Source organism: Monodelphis domestica, chromosome 8 (genome assembly GCF_027887165.1).
Source record: "Monodelphis domestica isolate mMonDom1 chromosome 8, mMonDom1.pri, whole genome shotgun sequence".
Classification (NCBI taxonomy): domain Eukaryota; kingdom Metazoa; phylum Chordata; class Mammalia; order Didelphimorphia; family Didelphidae; genus Monodelphis; species Monodelphis domestica.
The window spans coordinates 56,813,056-56,838,184 of record NC_077234.1 but is presented as its reverse complement, the minus strand read 5'-3'; the positions used below and the strand labels follow the sequence as shown (position 1 = coordinate 56,838,184).

General features: G+C 36.8%; 1 protein-coding gene across 3 annotated transcripts in view; it reads left to right on the top strand.

Annotated features, from left to right (window-relative positions):
• The first annotated feature begins 3,823 nt into the window (after window positions 1–3,823).
• PLS1 (plastin 1) overlaps window positions 3,824–25,129 on the top strand; it is a 147,696-nt gene continuing 126,390 nt past the window's right edge. The window contains exons 1-2 of one of the 3 annotated variants that reach the window (XM_056807957.1): window positions 3,829–4,132; window positions 6,642–6,804. The gene's annotated coding sequence lies outside the window, so the exon portion shown is untranslated. Of the gene's footprint in view, window positions 4,133–6,641; window positions 6,805–25,129 lie in introns of all 3 variants that reach the window. The other 2 variants (XM_056807959.1, XM_056807956.1) reach the window with 2 other exon arrangements.

The following is a 25,129-nucleotide window of genomic DNA, read 5'->3' as shown; positions in this document are numbered from 1 at the left end:
AGTGGGTCCCTATTGCCTCTACAATCAAATATAAAATGCTCTATTTGGCATTCAAAGCCCTTCATGACCCAGTCCCCTCCCATCTTTCCAGTGTTCTTACACCTTATTCCTCAATTTGTATTCTTGGATCCAGTGCCACTGGTCTCTTGGTTACTCCACAATCAAGATACTGTCTCTCAGCTTCTGATGTTTTCTGTGGTTATCCTTTCCTGGGATGCTCTCTTTCCTCCACTACAATCCCTGGCCTTCCTGGCTTCCTTTAAATCTCAACTAGTATTTTTAAATCTCAGTCTCCTTTAAATCTCAACGATGCCTTCTATAGGAAGCTTTCCTCAATCCCTCTTCATTCCCATGCCTTCTGGTTGATTATTTCCTATTCATCTGGTATTCAGCCAGCTTCATATAGATTTATTTGCTTGTTGATTCCCCCTTTAAATTGGAAGCTCTTTAAGAACAGGGAATTTTTAAAATCTCTTTTTGTAATCCTAATCATTAGCATAATGTTAGCACATAGTAGGCACTCAATAAATATTTACTGCCTGATGGATACTAATACCTTCATTAAGCATGTTTCCAATTGACTCATGAGGAGCTGACTCACAAAAATTTCACGTTAATTTGATATTTTCTCAGTTGCCTTTTTTATCATTAAAAAGATTTTATATTTTCCTCCACTTATTTGGTATCTTCCCTCTTAGAGTCTCACAACAACAAATATAATTAAGCAAAATAATTGAAGACATTGGCCATGTCTAAAAATGTATCTCATTCCAGATCTCTAGCCTCAGGTTTCCGAAGCCATGATTGATCACTGCATTGTTCGGAGTTCTATAAATAATCTTCCAAAGCTGTTTTCCCTTGCATTAGTATGATTAATGTTTTTTTTTGTTTTATTTCACTCTGCATTAGCTTATATGTTTTTCAGCTTTCTCTAAATTTATCATATTATATTGCAATAATATTCTACTGTATTAACATACCATAATTTGCTTAGCCCATTAGTCAGAACTCATTTTTCTTCCTTTATTTCCTTCCTTCCACCTTTTTTTCTCATTCTTCTACCACAAAAAGTACTGCTGCTACAAACATTTTGATAGTTTTGGGTCCTTTCTCTATCTTTGACCTCTTTGAGGATTTATACCTAGTAATAGTACTGTTGGCTCAGTGGTTATGAATTGTTTTGTGATCTTTTGGATATGATTCCAAGTTGCTTTTCAGAATGATTGGGCCAGTTTAGCTCTATCCCCAGTGATTCATTTGTCTATTCTTCTGTAGCCCCTCCAACAATGACCATTTCCATTTTTTGTTATCTTTTCAGCGGGAAGGATGTGATGTCCACATGTCAGTTGTTTGTAATTTACATGACACTTGTTATTTGTGTTTTGGAGCATTATTCACAGTACGATGTTTAATTTTAATCATAGGTCTTCCACATGTTTGAAAATAGTATATTTACATTTGTGACATATTCAATAAAAATATTTTGTTGATCTATTGCCCCAGTAAATAAATCAAGATGCATATTTAATAGGAATGAAATGAAGGTCAGTGCTTTGGTCCCAGTATAGTGGCCCAGGCTCCTTTGCAGTAACTTAACAGTCCCCCAGGGGGCCTCAGACCACAGTTTGGGAACTTTATCCCTGTTTTCATGGCAAAATTACACAGTAAGTATAAACTTAAGTGCTACAAACTGGATGCGTTTGTCCTGCAAAAGTGAAATCAGAATGTTAAACCTATATATTCTCTCTCTTATCTCCGTGCCTCTGTTCCCCTGTCTAAAATGCATTTCTTCTTTACCTCTGTCTTACAGAATCCCTGGCTTCCTTCAATGCTCACAGGTTAAGTGTCCACCCCTAATTACTTTGTATTTGCTTTTCTACATGCATGTTTTCCCCTCCCAACAGAATGTAAGTTCCTGGAGAATAGCTACTGTTTCATTTTCTTCTTCGTATTGCCCAGAATGAAGTACATACAGTGCCTGGAACATAGTAGATACTTAATAGATTATAATTAAATAAATGAAGGCATCAACCATGACTCTTACCAACTTCACCCTAAAGATCACAGCCCCAATTTTATGTAATTAGAATTCTATCCCTAATGCTGTCCCCCTCCAGAGAAAGAACTGTTGGACCTGTCTTTCACACCAGTGTATTTTTGGTTTAATATTGGGGTTTTGGTTTCATATGAGTGTGCTCTTACGTCAATGACCAATATGGAAGTATGTTTTGCATGACAATAAAAAAGGAAAAAAAAACATCTATCCCTGATTCTTATGTGTGACTATGGCCAAATCAGTGAGGTTCAGTTTGCTCACCTGTAAATGAAGGATAATAATAATGGTGGGACCCATCTAAGAAGACCATTGTGAAGTTTAAATATGATCATGTGTAAAGCACTTTACATACTTTAAAGCACTGTGTTTTAGTGGTTGTTATTGTTATTATTATTACAGCAGTCAAATATTTGTCAAGCACTAGGTGGGGTAATGAATACTGCACTGGATTTGGAATCAGAAAGACCCTGAGAAGGAATCTTATCTCAGATACTAACTAGTTGTTTCCATTGTTGAATGGAAATCTTAATTTCCTTATTAGGATAATGGGGATAACAGCACCTACCTCACAGGGTTGTTGAGGTCCAAGTTAGATAATATGTGTAAAGTACTCTGCAAACCTTAAAGCACTACATACATTTTCTCTATCATTATACTTCTCTACCTCTTCCTCCTCTTCCTCCTCCTCCTCTTACTATTACTACTAGGTACTGGGTGCTAAGTTCCATGATTTGAGGGAAGCAGATAGGTAGCACAGCAGAATACTGAACTGGGGATGAGGAAGACCTGAGTTCAAATGTTATTCCAGATATTTACTGACTATATGACCTTGGAAAAGTCACTTAGCTTCTCAGATTCAATTTTCATATTTGTAAACATAAATCCTAGCTATTAAGAAAAATATAAAATATGGTCTCAGCCCTTAAGGAACACAGAATCTGCTGCACATATGTGCTACTTGGAGAATATTTTCACAATAATAATAGAATTTAGGGCTATGTGATGTGGTGCAGATATTGAATGTTCTAGTTTCCTATCTTAGAAAAGAGGTAAGCCCTAGCTCTGGCAGACAAGTAACTAAGTGATGGAATCACTATTAAGTTATTTAGTTAAAATTCCTAGAAAAGGCTGCATTCCATTGACTTGGCTCACATGAGACAATATTTCGCCTTTGTGCTTTTCATCCCCCCATCCCCCACCCCAAGCTAAAAAGTAGGGAAAAAGTCATAGAAACGTAGTCGTGCAAAGAGCAAGGGATTTGGAGTCAAGAAACCTGTGTTCAAATCCTAACCCATCAGCCAGCTCCGTTTACTTTTTCTAGACTTCAGTTTCCTCCTCCGGGAAATAAAGGATCTGGTTTAGGTAATCTTTGAGATGCCTTCCCGCTCTCATTCTATTATCTTCTGTACTACATCCACTTGTCTTTGCCCAAGGAGGAAGAAAGAAAAAAAAACAACCTCCCCAAAGCCCTTTTAATGGCTTCAACTTATTCCCAGGAGGCAAGAGCTCTTCAGAGGAATGTCCTAGGGACCCTTCGCAATGGTAGCATCGGACTTGCACCCGTGGGGACGGTGGGAATTTACCTCCCTATATTAACCAGACTTTACAAATTCAAAGTACTTCCTGCAGAGGGTGCTTTTACTTACGGGAAACCTATTACATTCGTCTCATCAACCTAAGTCATATTTTTGCCCCGAGTCCCTTCATCTCCCATCTGTTCCTCCACCGTCTTCCTTTCTCACACTAGGTGTGTCCTCTGCCCTCTCTGCCTGGAGTGGCCACAAAACCCGGAAAGGTGGAATCTGCTCATTTTTAACTCTTGGGCGACTCCGGCGCTGGGCATGCTCAGTAGTGAGAAAAGGTGCTGGTTGCGAGAAGGAAGCTTCTCCTCCTGCTGCAGAGAGAGCTGGGGCAGAGGAAGAGGAGAAGGAGGAGGAGGAGGAGGAGGAAGAAGAAGGAAAAGAAGAAGAAAAGGAGGTGGAGGTGGAGGAGGAGGAGGTGGAGGTGGAGGAGGGAGGCAACGCTGGCGGGCGGAGCTGTAGCCTCCCGGGAGCTTGGGAGCCTGAGCCCGAGCCCGTAAGTGGGGAGGGGGATTAAAGTTGCTCCCAGAGCCCCTGGATAACTCCTTAAAATGCCACCCCGCCCTCCGGAACTGCTGCGTTTCTCCCACTTGGGCGCGTTTGTTAGTTTCACAGGGAATTGATATTTATTTCTTGCACGATTAAGGTGTGTTTTCTCTAGTGGCTGCAGGTGCCGAAAAAAAAACCCAAAAAACCTTTAGGGTGTATGAACTTGATGTTTTATAGTTTTTCGTCCTAGTTTACGGTAGTTGTTCATGGAAGTGAGTTTCAATGGGTACACCCACTTGGTTGTGGCTACATAGAAATATTACAGGTAAGGCTTTACGCATTATTTTTCAAAGGAAGTATGAGAGCCACGTTGTTTTTACCTGCATGAAGCTACACATCCAGAAAAGTTGTCATTTTAACCCCCTCCCCCCAAACATCCTCAAAACTTTCAATTGCTAGTGCTGCTGCATTGGGGCTCATCTGTTTTCTTGGAATACTGTGACCTGTTTGTTTGCCTTTGAGCTTTGCTGCGGATGATCAATAGGGCTGAAATGAAATCCTATCAGTAGTTTCCCTTTCTGGGACAGGGACTTTGGATGCTGCATAAGAAAATGTTTCGTTTCTCTGAGTTTTACTGCCAAGGAAAGAACCAAGATTCAGCTCTCTCGTCAAAAGAGGCATTGCAGTTTGGAGTTTGCAGTCGTTATTAGCATTTTTAAATGACCATTTGGCTAAGCCTCTGCATGGTAGACCTAGCTATGCTTTCCCCCTCCCCCTCCAGACAAGAGTAATACCCTGTTTGATACCATTAGAAAGACTTGGAGGGTTAAAAGACTTTCTGATGAATGAAACATAAAGCTGCCCCTACCCTGCTTACTCCCATTTCTCCTGCCCCCATTTCACTTGTCCTGTGTTACAGGTTAAACAATACCTTTAACCCTGAGAAGGATATGTTGGATGGGTAGGTGTGGTAGTAAACAAGACTGAAATATTTCTTTTGCAGCCTGTGACCCACTGAAGTCTGTCCGGGTTCTGGGAACTGAATCTTATTATCAAGGATCAGAGAGATAAATAATAATAGCCGACTTTATGTTATGTAAGCTATAAATCATTTTACCAGTATTATCCCATTTGATTCTCATGACAACTGTGTGAGATAAGTGGTACAAGGTAATTATCCCTATTTTACAAATGAGAAAAACTGAGATTTACAGAGGTTAAATGACCTTCAGGATCACAGCTAATAAGAGTCAGAACTGGAATTCAAACCCAGACCTGGTTCATTCTATTCTTGCTTACTCTTGAAATTTGTGGTCACATTTAATTGATAAAATATGCACCTACATACAAAACTATACCTATCAGAAGTAATCTACAATTTCTAGAATATAGAATTTACATTTCAGGTTTTGAAACAACACTAGGTCTCGTTTCTATAATATTTTACAGTTTGCAAAGAGTTTCTTCATATGTACATATTTGTTTCTTGCCCATACTAAATGTGGATTCAATAATAAAATATCAGAGTTTTTAGGGTCCTCTTCTGTCGTCTAGTCTAACTCCCTTATTTTGTAGAGAGGCCTGAGCCTCAGAGATGTTAATTTACCCAAAGTGACAAAGTTAATTACTGACCACCTTAGTATAAAATCTCAGAATCTGCTGACTTCAAAGCAGCAGGATTATTTAGCGTCCTTTTCCACTTGTATGAAATATTTTTATAAAGTGGTTTAAACAAAAGGATGACAAGAAGTTCTTTCCATATGAACTACTTTTCCAGTGACTTATTCATAGGATCCTATCAGTGTCTTTCCAAGGTTTAGAAATTGTCTATCATCAGTCATTAGCCTTACCCTTCAAATCCTTTAAGGCTTAACATAAACTTTCTCTTCAATAGAAAGTTTTCTCTAATAGAGATTTAATAAAATTAATTTTAGATTTCCAACAGCATTACAAGATACTCTCCTTTGAAAGGGGCTATTTTTCCCAACCTCTTCATTTAAATCTCTTTGACTCTGCCCCAAGAAGCTGTTGTGGAGCAAAATTTTCCTTTAGTCTAAGGATAGGTGGGAATAAAGACAAGGGCTATGTAGACTAACCAAATAGGAAGGGAAGACTTTTCTGAACACCAGGCTTGTCATTAGTGTATCTTCATCATGACTGATTGATCAACAAACATTCATTATTAATATTATATTATTATTTATAATTAAGCATCTGCTAGGTGTTAGATATTAAGAACTGAGCATATAAAGACAAGGAGGAAACAATCCTTGCTGTCAGGGAGCTTATAGCTGACATTCTTTTTGGGGAAACAAAATATCACAGAAAATTAAGCACAAATTATGTATGAGGTAAAAACAAGTGATTTGGGTAGAAGGTAGCAATTGAACTGATCTGATCTTCATCTTTATCCCTGTTTTGTACCCAGTGGTATTTAATGTTTGTTGAATTGAAAAGTGAATTGCCAACTTTATCATCCTTTATGAGGTACTTCTCTCTATGTTGTTTTATCCTAGGTGAAAGTTAAACACAGGTGCTCTCTAATAGAAGCCTATGATCTCAAACTGAGACCATTGATTTGACGTTAAAAAGGATATGTAAGCAACTGAGCAAACATTGAAGAAATACATAAAGTACTATCATTGTTTAAGTGCAAAGCCTTCGTCTATTCTTTAAGTGGTGAGTGAAGGGGAGATGTGTGAATTGGATGGTTGGACAGGGTGAAAAAAAATCAGTTTTATGAAGGTTGGGTTTCAAGAGCTGCTTGAGTGAAAGAAAAAGGAGAAGGCTTAGTGAGAGAAGCCTGGGGTAGGTTATCCTAAGCAGAAGAGGAAGTTCAAATAGCAAGGAGATCATTATGTGCAACAATGGGAGAGAGTAGATGGAGGGGGTGAGGGGTGGGGAGTAAAAGGACAGATAATGAACAAATGGGCCTGACCAGACTGGAAGAATTTCTGCAATACAGCACTCTCTAAACTCTTCTCCTAGCACTTCCATTATTCTTTTTGTCTTCTTACCTGGCTCTTCTTTCTCTCTAAAATATTGACATCTACTGAGGTTCTCTTTTCGGTCTTTTGTTCTTTTCTGTGTTCTGGGAAGAATTTCATTCTCTCCCACAACTTTAACTCTCTCCTCAGAGTGAAGGATTGTCCAGTTAAATCTTCAACTTTCATCTTCTTGAGTGACTATCCCACATCTCTCTTCTTATGTGGTTGACATTTCTTCTTCCTCTTTGAGTCCTTCCTTAATCCTTCCTGTTTTTAATATTCTCTTTCTCCTCAAATTACTTTGTACTTATTTTTTTATATACATACTGAATCCTTCCCTATGGAATATGAGCTCCTTGAGGGTAAGAACTATTTCATTTGATCTTTATTGTGATTATTCATAATACAAGTTGGCTCATAGTACTTTAAAGTGGACAAAATATCTTATCTTGTTTAATCCTTGTAACAAGCCTGTGAGGTCCTATATGTTTATTTAATATGCTTTCATTTGCATTCAGTCTCTATCAGTTATTTCTCTGTAGGTGATATTATATAATTAGGGCTTTTTCTCCAGAACTCTAAATCCCAGCTTCCCATGTTTCCTCTCACATTATGTATGCTAACATAGGGAGGATATAAGTTTTTTTTGTAGCCCCACCTCTCACTCTCTTCACCAGGAAAGGTGGCTGTGGAGGTAGGGTGAGGTGAGAGGCAGGAGGATTTTACTCAGCTTTTTACTTTTCTTCTTTTTATTTTCTTCTACTTCAAGTGATTATCAAGAAACTTTGTAAAATATAATACTTGGAGTTATTGGATATTAATTTAAATTTTTTAATTGTCTTGGATCTCTTTTGTTGAGAATAGCTAAGTCATTCACAGTTGATCATCATACAGTATTGCTATTACTCTGTCCAATGTTTACCTGGTTCTGCTCCCTTCTCTTTGTATCAGTTCATGTAAATCTTTTCAGGTTTTTCTGAAATCATTCTGCTCATCATTTCTTATAGCATATAAGTATTTTCTTACAATCACCTACTACAACTTGTTCAACCATTCCCCAGTTGATGGATATCCCTTCAATTTCCAATTCTTTGGCACCACAAAAAGTGCTGCTAAAATATTTTTGTATATATAAATCCTTTTTCTTAAAAAAAAAATCACTTTAGGATACAGACATAGTAGCAGTATTGCTGAATTAAAGGGTATGCAGCATTTTGTAGCCTTTGGGCATAGATCCAAATTGCTTTCCATAATGGTTGGATTTTTGCTTTGCAATTTTCCTAAATTTCCCTCCAACATTTATGATTTTCCTATTCTATCATATCCTGATATGTGTGTGATAGGTGTGAGGTACTATCTTAAAATTGTTTTAATTTGCATTTCTCTAATCCATAGTGATTTAGAGTATTTTCTCCTTATAGATAGCTTTGATTTCTTAATCAGAAAACTGCCTATTCATATCCATTGACCATTTTAAAATTGGGAATGACTTGTAACATTTTTATAAATTTAACTCAGCCTTCTTTATTTTTTAAGAAATGAGGACTTCATTAGAGAAACTTGCTACCAGTTTTTCTCCCCAGTTTTCTGCTTTCCTTCTAATATTGGCTGCATTGGTTTTGTTTGTGTAAACCCTTTAAAATTTAATATAAACAAATTGGGATATCTTGGTTTTTGTGTATATATTTTCTACTAGACTGTAACAGTTTTGAAGGTCAGGGATGTGCCTTATGTAAAATTTTTGTATTCATTGCAGTGTCTTAGTAAATGCTCTATAATTATTCATTGATGGAAGGAGTGAAGGAGAAGCCAAAGGTAGTGGTGCAATGTTTTGAGAGAGAAAGTGAGAATATTGATCCCAGTCTTTGCTGTAACGGAAAATCAATGTAGACTTGTCCTTGGTTGGTGTCAAAAACAAATTGATAGATGGGGAAGATAGCTTTGGCAGTCATAGGAAAGGAACCACTGAGTTCATCTTTTTGAATATTCTCTTTTTATAATTGAGGAAGCTGAATCCTCACAAGGTTAAATGACTAGCCTGAAATCTACATAGTTGGTAAGTGATAAGAGTCAAAATTTGAATTCAGATTCTCTGACTTTAGAACCAATGCTTTTTTCCTACCCTACCAACAATGAAGGTAGAAGGCAGGAAGTCCGGGACTGCTTTGAGTAAGAGTTCACTAGGGCCCCAACTACAGATGTGAACATATAGAGAGTAATTAGGAAAGATTTAAGAAGTGTTCTAGAGAAGGGTACAAAACTTGGCAAGAGATTGGACATGCATAGCAAAGGACAGAGAAGTGTGGAAGTGCTTGTCAATGCTTATCCTGTGGTAGCTTCACCATCCAATTTTTTGGCTTTTGCTCTGCTTGCTGAGCATCAAATGGAGAAAGGCCAGATGTAGAACTGATTTTACCCTGTACAAATTTAAGCATTCCATGATCTCAGCAAGGTCTTCAGTGATACTCAACAATTCTTTTACATGACCTTTGTCAAGTTCTTATTTCATTCATCACAGCAAAATTTTCTTTCTTCTCTTACTGCAAATCTTAACACCTAATAGTAATTGTCATACTCTACTATTTCACTGGAAGGATTAAGGCTATCCAAAGAGAACTCATTTCTTTTTTTTTTCTGTTCTTAAAAACATTCTCAGCTCCCATTTCTTAATTTTTTTTGTTTGAGTTTTCTTTCACAAAGGGATTAATATGGAAAAATGTTTTACATGATTGCATATGCACAATTTTATCAGTCTTCTCACCATCTCAGTGGTCTGGGGAGGGAGGGAAAGGATTTGACACAATTAAAAAAAACCCTAATGTTATTAATTGTTTTTGCATGTAATTGGACAAAAAAAAATATGAAAAAATTCTCAGCATTATCATCTCCCTTCCTTCTCCCCTAATCTCAGAACTATACCCTATATCTACATAAAGTCGATCCCATTCTTTCCTGTTTTCTGAAGAGCTTTACTCTAGCCACCATCCTCTTTTCTTCCTCGTGTATCTTCTATTTCTATTTCTCTACTAGCTTATCCCCATCATCTGTCTAAAAACATTCTCAGATCCCTTTAATTTTTAAAAAACTATTCTTCAAGTAAGTCTTCTATCTCAGTTACTTGCCATCCTATCTCTCTACCCTTCCATTTCTAATCTTCTTGAAGAATTTGTACTTGGTTCTGCTACTTCCTTACTCTTTCCAATCTTCTTTCCTAAAACTCTTCTCTAAAAAAGTCTAAAAAGTTTGTCACCAGATCCATTGAGGTCACATGTTGCCTAAATGGCCTTTTGTTCTTTTTTGCCTTTGTTAATTGTCACATAGAGGATGATGGATGGACTCCATCAAACTGGTTACAACCTGTATACAGCCTTTGGAGAATTTAAAGACCTAAGAATTTAGATTGATTTTAAGGGGTCTTGAGAAGTGATTTTTAGATATCTAGTAGCACCAATACCTCTGACTCATCATTTGCCTGCCGTTGAGTTGTTTGTAACAAAAGGTAAGGGTCCATTTAGTAGTAAAGAGCAATAGCGCTGTTGTATTTTTCCACCTCGACATTTATAAAAGTGTAGTGGATGAGATATATAAAGACATGCCTTTTACGACTGTTACAATCTCATCCAGGAGGTGGGAAGGTTTTCCTAGGGGGTGTAGTACCTCTGGATGACTCCCAAGAGGGAGCATTTCCCAAGAAGCCTACTGGCTTCTGGATGTTTCTGTATCTTCAGCTTACTCTACCCTTCTACCAGAATGATCTAGATTCTTGGTGACATTTTAGACCCCAAAAGGTTTTCATCAGCAGTACAGAGGTTTGTGTTTTTCTGGGCTCCTCTGCCAAATTTTGGAATTATGACAGTAATAGACTTTGTTAAAAATATCTCAGCCAAGGTTGAAAGATTTGCTAGATCTATAGAACTTGTGAGAAGTATCCATAGCTTCATAGTTTTTTAAAAATGTCACACAGCAACTCATGTGAATCATAATAATAGCTGGTTTGTTTGCTATTGTCATTAAATGTGCTCTTACGATTTGGGGGATTTTGGTGGTTCTTGAATGTGAATTAGCTGTTATACTACTGTTTTGAAAAGCTGTTTTCTTAGTGAAAATGAACATATCCTGAGTTGATCTGTGTGTTTGTCAACACCCTGGGGGGGGGGCGGGATTGTATAATTGTCATAAAATTCTAGATTTATAAAAGTTTTTCTTGTTTGAGAGTAATTTTAGGATAAGAAACTTGTTACCTCCCAGAATCCTGGAAGTGAACTGCTTGGAGAAGGCACCATGGAGATGCCTGCAGAAACCTCATGTTGCACTGAAAGATCCAGAATGAACTTTGGGATGTAGTGAAATTGAACTGTTAAGGGTTTGAATGTATTTGTTTTGAATGTATACTTTTATGCCAAAGGGGACTGCCCCCTAATTGGCTTTTTGTCAATGTGCCTAGCAATCATTGGTTTTATTCTCTTTCCCTTTATCCCCAAATTATTGCAATATTATGTTTACATGATCCTTTGAGGAGACTTGTCTCCTCAAAGGATCCCAGGGGGTGATTGTGTAAGTAGAATCTGTTACCCTAAAAAAACTATGGTTCCCAGCACCCCACTTTCTTCCTGTTGTTATGTGCTGACATAGACAGGATATAAATTCTGTGTAGTTCTGTCTCTTGCTCTCTTGTCTTCCTGTCACAGCTTTAGTGGAGCAAACTTTTTGAGCAGGTAGAAAAACTTAGTCACGTGATTCTATTTTGTTAGATAATAAACTTTATAAAATATAATACTTGAAGTATTGGACATTAATTTAAGTCTTACATTTATTCAGAGATACTTTCTACTTCCATAACTCATCTCTTCTCTGCCTCAACTGATTCCTTATGATTTTCTTATTCCCTTAAAATGGGAATTTCTAAGGATCTCTTATTGGCCTTCCCTTTTTATCTACCTTGCCAATCTGATTCACTCCAATAGCTTCAACTATAAACTTCTAGTAGAGATTGGGGAGATCATTTTAGATGATAATATCACTAGTTCTGTCTCATTTGTGATCTGTGCACCTGCATTTCCCATTGTAAAGCTGAAAATTAATGGTTGGACAATAATTTTATGAAATTATGTGGTCTCCAATATTTATTATATCTAGAGTCAAAATATTTATTTACAAGTATTTATAAATAGAGAGGAAACAATAAAGAAGATAAATATGAGGGGGATAGAGAAATTATCTGTACTATCTTGACCAGGAAGGCTGGTGGTAAGTAACCATGCAGCCTCTTCCAGGGTGGAAGCTAGTCTCTTGGGAAATTAGAAAAGTAGTCAGCCTTTCACTCACCCAACGAAGTAGTCCAGGAGTCAGAGTCTAAGTTGAAGCTGAGCTCCAAGCCCATGATCCAGGAAAGCTCCCTCATAGACTCTCTCCAGTTAGAACACTATCTCCAGAAGACAATCTCTTCAGGTTATCTTCTCAAAGACCATTTTGCTCTGAGGGAGTTTGGGCTTGCTTTTATGGTGACTTCTTGTCTCCTCCCCTCTTCACAGGGGTCAATCACAGTCTCCAAATTGTCTAGCCTGTGGGATCAACTTTTCACCTTCTGAAGGTCAATTTCTCATCAAAAAGGTTCAGTTTCCCCATTGAACAGTTTCTGAGGGTGTGAACTCTTGTGTGAACTCTTAAAAGAATGTACAAGTTTCTGGCTGATTGAATTAAAAAAGGGTGGAGCTCTCCAAGTATCTTGATGGCTTCTCACTGAGCACTAAGTAGGGTGTTCAGTCTTTTGTTGATTCAATTTAAAAGGTAGACAAAGGAGAATTAATCCTGTCTTCACAATCTGGTGAGGTACTTAAGTTAGTGTTAACTCAGGATAGACAATAAAGAATTCTTTTACACAATCACCTATAGGACATCACTACTTGGTTGTCTATGAGCACCTAAAACTTGACATGCCTAAAATTGAGTTTATGATCTTTTCCCTTACACTCTGACTTCACTTTTTCTATCGTTACCTCACCATTCACCTAATCTCTCCTAACCTTGTGGCTCTCTTTTGTTCTTCCCTCTTCTGTGACTTTCTTATCTAATAATTTATGAACTTGTGTCAATTCCACCTGTATAACATTTCATAAATCAGTTGTTTCTTCTCTATACCTAATGCTCTTACTCCACTAGAAACCCCCCACCCCAGTGTCATTTTCCTACATGACTGCAATAGTGTCTTAATAGTTATTTCTAATTCATTCCTTTTCCTCCCCTACAGTCTGAATAATTTTCTTTATGCCTAGCTGTGGTTCATTTACTTCTCTGCACAAAGATCTTCAGGTATCTCCCTAGTGCCAATAAAGCAAATTTCAAATTCTTTTATCTTAAATACTCCATACTCTATGTAGCACCATCCTATCTTTTCAGTTTTTTTATAATACTGTTCTTCACATAGGTAAAAGAAGGAAATGCAAACACTTTAGCCAAGTCATTTGTAGTTTGTATACAACTTATCTTTCCAACTTCATTTCAATAATACTTTCCTTTAAAGAGTCTAATTTCTGGCAAAACCATTTTACTGGCTTCATGGCAAGTAAGTGGCTTAGTAAATAGATCACGAGGCCTACAGTCAGGAAAACCTGATTTCAAATCTGGTCTTAGACACTTACTAGCTTTGTGACTCTGGGTAAATCACTTAATCCTTGTTTGCCTCAATTTCCTCATCTGCACAATGGGGTTAATGGTGACACCTATCTTACAGGGTCGTTATAAGGATCAAAAGAGATAATTTTAAAGCTTCTAGAACAGTGGTTTCCATATAATAAGCACTAATCAAATTTTAGCTGTTATTGTTGTTATTGTTGTTTAGTTGTTTCACTTGTATCTGATTCTTCCTGACCACATTTGGAATTTTCTTGGCAGAGATACTGCAGTTGTTTGCCATTTCCTTCTCCAACTCATTTTACAGATGAGGACACTAAGGCAAACAGGGTTAAGTGACTTGTCCAGGGTCGCACAGTAAGTGTCCGAGGCCAGATTTGAACTCGGGAAGATGATGCCAAGCCCAGTGTTCTATCCACTGCATGACCTACCTGTCATTATTATCTAGCTGTTCCTGATTTCAATTTCCCATTTCCTACATCCATGTACTAGTCCAGACCATCTATATTAGTGGAATGCTTTTATGTATTTCTATGTTTAGAAATCCTTTGCTTCCATCTGTGTCCAGCTCAGGTGCCACCTTTTCCTTCCTTCCTTCCTTCCTTCCTTCCTTCCTTCCTTCCTTCCTTCCTTCCTTCCTTCCTTCCTTCCTTCCTTCCTTCCTTCCTTCCTTCCTTCCTTCCTTCCTTCCTTCCTTCCTTCCTTCCTTCCTTCCTTCCTTCCTTCCTTCCTTCCTTCCTTCCTTCCTTCCTTCCTTCCTTCCTTCCTTCCTTCCTTCCTTCCTCACTATGTTGTGTTATCCTTATTTGTTCGTATCACATGACCTTATTAAACCGATAACCTTCATGAAGACGGGGATTTCATAATTTTTCATCCTTCTATTTCTAACACAGCACAATTCTTTACATGTAGTAGTAGTCACTTAAGTATTTGATGACTTGAGTTCATTTGATGGGCTCTCAGGGAATCCCTACAACCAGAGAGATAGAAGCTTCTGAAAAAAGTCATTGTCAGGGGATCAATGATGATTGAAGTAAGATAAACCAACATCTCCCACATGGTGTATATTCCCAATTAACTGATGAATCAGAGAGAAGAATACAATTCTGTGCAAAAGAATTGATGAGAAGGAAGATGATTAAAGTACAGAGAATTGGCAGTGGAAAGGATTGAGAAGACAGTTAATTGAAAGGAAAATCAGAACTTTCTGAACATAGTTTATAATTCAGGAATTTGGTTGAGAATGGTAGGAAAGAGGTTTGATTACAGCTGGATATATATAAGTCCATAATTAGTCCCTGAAAATCAAGATGGGAAATGCAAGCCAAATGCATGATAGCATTTCTAAGTTAAATGTTCTATCTGAAGAGATGATCTCAGTAATTTGTTTACCTGGGATGGACATTGCAAATACTAGCTTTGCAAATCAAAGTCTAGGCTTTACATATGCACATTACAAAATAGACTGTGGACGTGAACACTAATAGTGTCATCTCCAAATATAAAAGACAGTAATGCAAGTTAATCTATAAGTGGCAACATATATAAATAGCAATATATAAAATGGCAATATCTAAAATAGTTGTGAAATACTTTTTTGTTTTCAGATGAATATGTTATCGAGTTCAGTCTTCATGAACTTGTGAGGTATATGATATATGCTGAATTGTCCCCATTTTGGAGATAAGCAAACTAAATTAGAGAGATTAAGTGACTTTCCCAAAATCACACAGCTATTCAATGGCAGAACCAAGATTTAAACCTAGTATTTGTGACTCCATATCTAGTGATGTTTTTGTCTTCTTGTCCTATTTCCATGTAAAAAATAGTAGAGAATAATCAGTTAAAGGGTGGAGAGAACATAGGGAGAATGCTAGGAACTTTAGTCAATAGGAGAAAATGGCATTTATTATATTGAGAATGTAAATGGTGTACTTAAGTTGACTATGGCCCATGATGTCATGGGATGAATAAGGCAGATAGAGGCATCTTCGTTTGGTATGTTGAGAAGTGTTTATTCCTTCTCTCTCTCTTTTTTTTTTTAACAAACAAAAAACCTGTAGGTCCTCAAATATTAAATGCAGTCCTGTTATAGAACTAAAAATTGCATATGAGATATGAAATGGCTTTCTCAAAATTAACATATCACAAGGGATGTGTGAAATAGCTCAGATCTAACAAATTCAGTCCCTTAGTCCATATTCACTTAATTAGCATAATTGAATTTTAGCTATTTGCTAGTCCAAATCCAACCATTCCCCTAATTTTATAGGAAAGGAAAAAAAGATGAAATCCATTTCCAAAGGGCTTATTGCTAGTTAGAGACAGAGCTAAGAGTAACCCAAAGTTCCTCTCATTATATAATGCTACCCCTCAATCATGTTTATAACACCTCTCTAAGATGTTCAAAGTGCATTAGCAATGTTTTCTAATTATACTTTCCAGCTTTCTTAGAGCAAGGTTTTTATGGGAAAAAAATGGAGACTCACAACTATCCAGGAGATCAGAAACATCCTAGCCAACTTAAAAGCAGCCATCTAATTTGGTCACCGGGAGGAAAAACTGGCCAAAACAAGTAGGTGGAGAAGGAGAAAAAGACAGGGTAGTTTGTGAGTCTCCTATGGGGCTAAAATTGGAAGTGAGTCCTTAACAGATGCCTAAAGGTAGAGGGATGACAACCTAAACCCAATGATTCAGAAGGAATTGACTTGGCCCCTTTTTCAAGCAAGCATTTGATCTGCTTTGCTTAGAAACATGGAATCCCTTTCTTTTATTTTTTCATTTTTCATTTATTTATTTTTATTTCCAATAAAATTCTGTATTTGGTATCATAACAGGCTCGACATTTTCCCAGTTACATTTTCCTCTAGATATGCAACAGATGTGAAATGGCACATTCCTTTCTTGTAGTCTTCCTTTGTAGATTCTGGGTTCCTTCCTTCCCTTTCTCCCCTCCCCATTCCTTTGTCATACTTCCCTTGTTAGCCTACTGGACATATTCTAGGCCTTCTCTTTTCCTGCAGACTGAAGCAAATGCAAGGATCACTTTCCACTCTTCTAAAATGTCTCTTTCCAGGTCTGTTTTATTTAACTCTGAGATGTGAGTCCTAGGAGGATAGAAAGGAAAGCGTGCTAGCTTTGAAATCATTGTTTTTAGGTTCAAATCTCACCTCACAGACTTACTACTTGTGAGACCTTGGGAAAGTAATTTAATTTCCCTGATCCTCGATTTTCTCAACTGTAAAATGAGGGTGTTGGATTAGATGATCTTTCAGACAGGAACTCAGTCAAACCATATTCATGTCTGAATTTGTAACAAGAATGGAAGAAAAAACAGAATCTACTGGCTTGTGCCCTGGTTATTCTGAGCATATTTGGTTATGGTTTTAATTACTGGGAAGTTTGACAACAGCTTTGGTGGGTGAGAACACTGGATTTAGGAGTCAGAGAATCCTGGTTCCTGCTTCTGCCATTCTAGGTCAGTTGACCTAATTGGATCTCAGTTTCCTTATCTGTAAAATGATGAAGTTGGACGAGTTGGTCTTTAAATTCTTTCTCTTACTGTAATGAACTTAATCATGCTGTCTTTTTGCTCCCATTCTCTGTGTCTCATAAGTTGCCATTCAGCATTTTTTACTTAAAGCCTTTGCTCCCATTTTCTCTGTCCCATAAGTTGGCATTCAGCATTTTTGACTTAAAGTCTGTTAATTATTATGACTTCTTTAGAAGTGAACTTCCTTTAGTAACTTTTCATGCATGCATAAGGATGAACATGTATAAGTTACAACACTTAATGTTATCATATTGGATGGTTGATTATGAAAAACTAAATCATATTTTCAAAATTGGTTTAAAACTTCTGTTTACACCCCTTCAGAAGGAATTCTCCAGTTTCCAGAAGTTGTAGTTGCTTTGTGAATTTCAGAGAGACATTATAATAAAACAAATATCCTATGTGAGACACTTTCTAATTTAGTTTGTCTAAATATTCCATAGCTATATGCAGTGAATGCATTTCATATGAAAATAAGATTCTCACCCATCCTAAGATTAAAAGATGCCACAGACAAAATGCCTTTAACCCACTACCATGTTCTTAGCCAATATCAGCTTGCATTTTATGTCATTCTTTACAACAATTCTGGGAGCTGGATATTAAAATTATTATTTCCATATGCAGATGGGGAATTTGAAGGGGAAAGAGACTTGCCTAAGATTATACAACTAGAGAATGTGGAAGGCAAGATTCTAACCCAAGATTTTTGACACTCTGTCCAGGGATCTTTCAGCTTTTCCATCACTGACTTGCTTTTTTCCTGGTGCAAGTCAAAAATTAATTAAGATTTGGTTGACTTGTGAAATGAAGAACTAGTTATTAAGGTTAACCATTGATTTGCACTTAAGAAGGGAAATAAGTTAGAAGTCTGAAATGTAGAAAGAAATAAAGAAGTAGAGAGGAAAGAAAAAGATATAGTGAAGCTACTGTACATAGCCTTCTGAAGATTCTGAAAACAACATATTTTAAATATGTCCCTAAATGAGAATTCTTTAAATTCAGGTTAAAAAATAACAATCTGGAAAAATTAAATTAAAATTACAATATATATGTAAGAGATAGTATATATGATAGGGAATTCAGTACCATTAGTAACAGATCTGTTATCTTATCAATGTTTGTGCTCCTTTCCACTGTGTGAATTCCCACCCTTGCTTTCCATTGCTTTCTCATTCTTGGAAGCTATTACCTATGCTCTCCCACAAATCCTCCGGAGAGAATTTTCCCAACAGGATGAAAGGTCTTTCTCTGGATCTCTTGAAGTTGTGTGCCTATTAATGGAGCACTTGGTCTGTTGTTATTTTTTATTCTTGCTACCTGAACCATATACTTCCTTTTTTGATCATACAGCTCTTATCATCCTTTATGCCACAGATGAAGTAGAGAAATTCTTTGAAGATTTTGAAAAACTCCCTCAAATTAAGTCAACATATGCTATGTGACTTCAATGAAAAGAAGGGCATTGGGGGAGGATGGCAAAACAAAATGTTGGAAAGTGTCAGGTAGGAATTAAAAAGTGAGCTAGACAAATGCTTTGTAGACTTTACAGAAATCTCAAGCCTATATGTCATTTGTACTTTTATTTTAAAAATACTTTATTAATGACTTTTGATTTTAGTCAATAAACATTTTAAATCATCATTGTTTCTGGCAATACCATTGCCCCACTAAAGCTAATCAGTGAACCATTCATTGTAACAAAGTAAAACAAGTAACACAGTGATTGTATCAGGCAGCTTCTATAATTTTCTGCAGCCATGATCCCCTCCCTCTCCAAAGAGAAGGGAGGTACATTCATGAACACTTTTTTCAAGAGCAGAGTGAAGAGGCATTGGATAAGCAAGCATCACACACACAAACATGAAATTATAATAAAAAACTGATTAGTGATAAAGGAGTAATTTCTAAATCATCAAGCTGTGTTAGATGATCTACTTGTTAGAATAAAGTTCAGAAACAATAGTTTAAAAAGATAATGACTAATTATAGTGGAGCACACATAGGTAGATGTTTGGCAGTTTATAATCTAAGATTAAGCACTTTAAAGCCTTTGAACAAAAATGACCATTGATCCTAAGCCTAATAAAGCCTAATAGTACCAAGTTGTTGCCATATCCAGTGCTTTGAATCTGGATTAAATTTGTAAAGTGAACAAAATTAATTTATAGCTAGCACTAAGCTGATCTGGACAGAAAAAAAAATCAATCTATACAAGAAGATCATTGTCTCAGTTTATGTTTCTCCCTGTTTGACAGTCATTGGACAGTGATCTACATTTTCTTTCTTTGATAGTCGATACTTACTTGTATGTAGAATCTAGATATAGCAATCAATAATCCATAGCATGTGGAAGTTTTAGAAAAGATTATTGTCATAATAATTTTAATTGTACTCATTACCAAATAATAAAGTGATAAGTCAGCATCAAGACCATATCCAGGTGGAGCTTTAGTTCAACATTAAGTCACTGTAAATGGTCATTGGCACAACATACAAATCCTAAAATAATTAAGCATTCTTTTATGTCAGAAAGCTCCAAATTACATCCAAGTAAAATTCCGTCCTAGTGAATTCTCCTTCTCTCTAACTCCTCTTAGAGCTTAGACTCATTCATTTTTAGTTCTATTTAGATGATCCTAGGAATTTTGGCGACTCCTGTAGTTGTGAAGTGTTATCAGGCCAGTGAGGTGCCAGCCGGAAAAGCATTGCTAATAAAAACCAGTGATGTTTTCAGTGAAAGATGTTATGTAAGTGAATTGGTGGCCATATTTAAAAACAAAAAACCTTACCTTCTGTCTTAGAAACAATATTGTTTCGGGCAGCCGACAGGGCCCATTGCCCTTTAGCCAGGAGTAGACAGAGACAGGATTTCAGCGGGCAGGAGAACTCTGGAAGAGGCAGGAATGCAGGACTCCTGGTGAGGCGCAGCCAGGGCGCCCTGCACATGGAGCATGTGTGGGCATGCTTGGCCTCTGAGTCCTGAAGAAGCGAGTGCAGGGCTGGTGGGACTCTTCTCACGGTTTTTTAAATAAAGTGTTTTGGTGGGCAAAAGAAAAAAAATGGTAAGGACTAGCCAATGGAGGTGAAGTGACTTGCCCAGGGTCACACAACTGGGTAGTGTTTGAGGCCATATTTGAACCTGGGACCTTCCATCTCTAGGCTTGGCTCTCAATCTACTGAGCCACTCAGCTGCCCCCAGCCACATTCATTTTTTATTTCAATTGCCTGATGAACAGAAAGCCAGAATTAGTCTTGGGGGTTCACTCCCTAGTTCCAAGATACTAATGAAAGAAAATGCCACTGGGGATCTTTTTATTTTCAAAAATCATTCAAAATAAATGTGAACATGATCAATGCAATTGCTATATCCTATTCCAGGAATTCATTCCTTTAATGTTGCTTCTTGAAATTTCTTTTTCAATTCAAGGCTCAGTTCAATACTACCTTTTCCTCATCCCCTTAAGTTGTTAGTACTTCCCCCAATGCTTTATGTTGTCATACATTTTACATTTATTTGTCTCTGTATATGTTGTGCAGAGTATAATGGAAGCTTCCAGTTCACTTTGTACTTCTTGAAGGCAGGGATTCTTTTTGTTTTTGTCTCTCTAGTGCCTTGCACATTGTAACGTGTATTTATGCTCGATAAATGTTTACTGAGTTGAACTGAAATGAAAAGTTCATTAATTGAGGCATACCTTAGGTTTATTGTATATTAAATAAATCTAGTAATATTGGCTTATTATTAAAAGTTCTTTCCAGGATTTGTAAAGCAACACTAACTCTTCTGAAGAAAGTGTGAATATACAAAATGATCTATCTTTTCCAAAGGTAAACTCTTCATCGTAAACTCTATTATAGCTCTTGCTTATTTGTCTAACACAGAATAATTTCAAAAGAATGCCTGAAATCTAGAGACAAGTTGATCAGTCCCAGATTATCTATTCATCTTCATTGTAACCATAGGCAAGTTAAATTGATTTCATTCTCTGGCTCACTCATCAAGTTTGTAATCTGGAAAATGAGAAAGTTGCAGAGTTTCTTTGTAGCTCTCAAATTTGGTTATGTATGAATTTGCTCTTATGCCAGTGACCAATATGGGAGTGTTTTTTTTTTTAGTTTATTTATTTAATTAATTAATTTAGTCTATTTTTCCATGGTTACATGATTCCTGTTCTTTCCCTCCCTTCCTCCCAATCTCCTCCAAGAGCCAACAAGCAATTCCACTGGGTTTTACATGTATCATCATTCCAAATCTATTTCCATATTGTTACTCTTTTATGGGAGTGTTTTTTGCATGACAATAAAATTGGAAAGAAAAGAAAATTCCATACTATTATATTCTTCTTTCATGGAGCAAGGGAAAACAGATTTGTTTTAATGCATATCCTTTGGTTGAAGGCTCAGAAGTGACTACCTCCCACTCATGAAAGGAGGAGAAAAGAAGGCTGGATAACATAGAAGAAAAGCCAGCCTTTGAAAAAGTAAGTGTAGGTGGTGGCTCTGAGGGAGGCCTAAAGCCTTCTTTGGCCACCATGATTGTCATCACCCCAGGGGCAGAGAAGCGTCTGTGGCTACTTCTCTCTTATGTTTGCTTCAGTTTTTCCTCCCTCATGTGGTGTGTGGAATTCTAAAAGGCAGGGCTTTAGATTTGTCTTTGTAACTAGGATAATATTGTGAATTACTCATGGTAATGTCGATAAAGTTGTTGTTGTTCCATTTTTGAAGAGGTCCAGTGGACATCATCAGAGTGATGTCTTGACAGCTCACTCTTTTCTCCAGAGTCATAGAAGTCCAGTGGCAGGACAAAAATTGGTGTAATTTTAGTCACAGGGAGGCAGCTAGATGATGCCAGGGATAGAGCCTGGGTCTGGAGTCTGGAAGTTCTGAGTTCAAATTTGGCCTCTCATACTTAATATCTGTGTGACCTTGGGTAAATGTTTAACCTCTGTTTGCCCAAGTTTCCTCTACTACTATGATAAAGTTTCTTCCTCACAGGGTCATTGTGAGGATCAAATGAGATATTATGTATTCTAAAGCATTTTGCACAGTGCCTGAAACATAATAGGCACTATATCAATGTAACCATTCTTGTAGTCTTATATGTTGTTCAGTTGTGTCCAACTCTACTGCCTACTTCCTTTACCAGAGTGGTATCTGAGAACAGGAAATATTTGCACTTATAATACAGATGACCACTGTTTTTAACCCCTTCAGGTATCATAGTGGTGGGAGTTTTAAAGATTACACTTGAGAGTATGCTTAGAAATCTATCCCCTATGATTTTATTTTCATTTTCCTGCCAAATTAAAAATTATGTTTTTATTTTGTTCCTTTTTCACTGACCAAAGTGGAATGATTTCTATGTAAAATTTATCATTTTGCTTTTCAAAAGCCTTACAGTTTTAAGTATAATTGGAAAATGTTTAACAAAATACATAAAAATGTAATAAACATAAATAATATTACATTTTAAAATTACCTTGGAAATCCTTATATGTATATTAGTGGCCCTTTTTCCTATTTGCATGTAACATCTCCAATTTAGAGATTAGTGTAATGTTCTTGTATATTTTTTTGGTACATAATCCCTTTTACACTAGCAATAGGAGAGAAGGCATCGGAAGAAAGAGGGGTTCCATTAGTACCATCCATGCTGATGAAATCACTGGTCTCATAAGAAAGACAAATCACAACAATTCATGTTTTACCTCATATGTTTTAAAAAATACCCAGAATAAATGATGTTAGTCCTTCAGGAGTTATGTTCCTCTTGCAGTTGTATTATAGAACACGTGGATTATACAAATGGGAGGAATAACTAGAGGCAGAAAAAATATACTATTGAGATGATACCTTATGTGCAGGTATCCTTTACTTACATTAAAAAAACAACCCTAACAACCCTTGCCTTCTCTCTTAGAATCAATACTATATTTTAGTTCCAAAGCAGTAGAGCAGTAAGGACTTGGCAATGGATGTTAAGTGACTTGTCCAGGGTCACACAGCTAGGAAGTGTCTGAGGTAAAATATGAACCCAGGACTTCCTATCTCTATGCCTGGTTCTCAATCCACTGAACCACCTAGCTGCCCCCACTTATATATTTAAAAGGATCTGTGATATTATTGCTCTTTCTTGGGAACAGATTGCAGCCTATGCACTCCTCATCCTATAATTCTCCTTTCCGTAGCCTCATACAAATAAGATACTTAATAATAATTAGTGCTTACTATGGACCAGGTACTCTGCTAACTGCTTTACAAATGTTACAGCATTTGATCCTCACAACAAAGAACCCTGTAGGTAGGTGCTATTATGATGCCCATTTTGCAGTTGAGAAAAGTGAGGTAAACAGAATTTAAATGACGTATCCAACATCTTACAATGTCTTGAGGCCAGATTTGAACTCATTGATTTTGGACCCAGCACTCTATCCACTGTACCATCCAGCTACCTAATACTATCCCCTTTGTAGATGTATGTGTATGTGTGTATATATACCCCTTTATGTCTATGAAACAACTGTTCCAACCCAGGGTTTGACATTTGCTCCTACAGTGATGTTAATTCAGTTGTTTTATGCTATTTTAGACAACTTATTACTTGCAACTCAGTTGTTTTGGAGTTAAATTATTAAAAATCTGTATTTAGATATTTGTATTAATATATGATTAAAATCTAATCTGTATAAAGGGCTAGAAGGTACGGGGGGAAATAGATAAAATCCTCCAGCATGGCATTCAGGGCTGCTTGTCTAGATAGACACCTTTGCTCTCACTCATGTGCTTTTGGTATACTGTTGATTCTGTTTTCTAGCAGCTACATATCTTGAGATTTGTATCATAGCCATGAGAAGATCAGGATAAGGTATTGTAGAAGTGAAAACTGTATTTTCCATTATTCTAGAGTACACAGCTACATTCTTAGCTGCCACAAAATGGGTACAAAAGAAGCTACTCTTTCTTGTAAGCTAATTCATTATTAAATATTTGTGAGAAGGTTCTTTAGCATCCCCTTTCACATTTAGTGCAGGCTTTAGCAAAGCTTATGTTACAGATGTTGCTCACATAAGCTAAGAAAGACATTAAAGGAAGTTCAAAGATGTGTCAAAACTGGCTTGGGAGATGTAATTTTAAAAATAAATTGTTTTTCTCAATAATGAAAATCTGCCCCTTTCTCCCTCTTCTTTCCCTGCTTCCTCCCCACTCCTCCAATGATTGAGAAAGCAAGAAAGCTTAAAAACCCTTGTTACTGACAAGTAGAATCAAGGCAAACAAGTTCCTGCTTTGGCCATGTGGGAAATGTAAAACTGAACATAAACAGAATTTCAAAAGTCCTATTTCCCCATAACCTTATTTGATCTGCAGCCGACTTAACAGTGCGTCAGGTGTGGTAAAACTTTGTCTATTTAACTTTGTTCTATCATTTCTACCCTGACTTTAAAAAATCAAATTATGTAGAAAGAAAAATGATCACATTTCTTCCTGAATATTGGCAGTTGGATAATAAGTACATTGCAACTAGCTACATTCCAGTGGCTCTCGATATACGATAATCTAGATCAGGAGTTATTTTCACAGGAAGGGCTTGATCATAATTGAGGTTGATTGGAAAAAGTATTAGAGTTTTCCTTGGAGTCATTGGGGGGATATATAGAGCATCACAACCAATGCAGTGAAGGCAGATAACAGGAGGGAAGAATGGAGCCAAAGTCATCTTTTTGGTATTGTGCATAGAGTACATAAAATGCTTTTTATAGTAAATTAATACAATAAAATCAAATGTAAACAACTTTAAAGCCTATTTAACAGTGTGATAAGAGGGAGCCAAGCT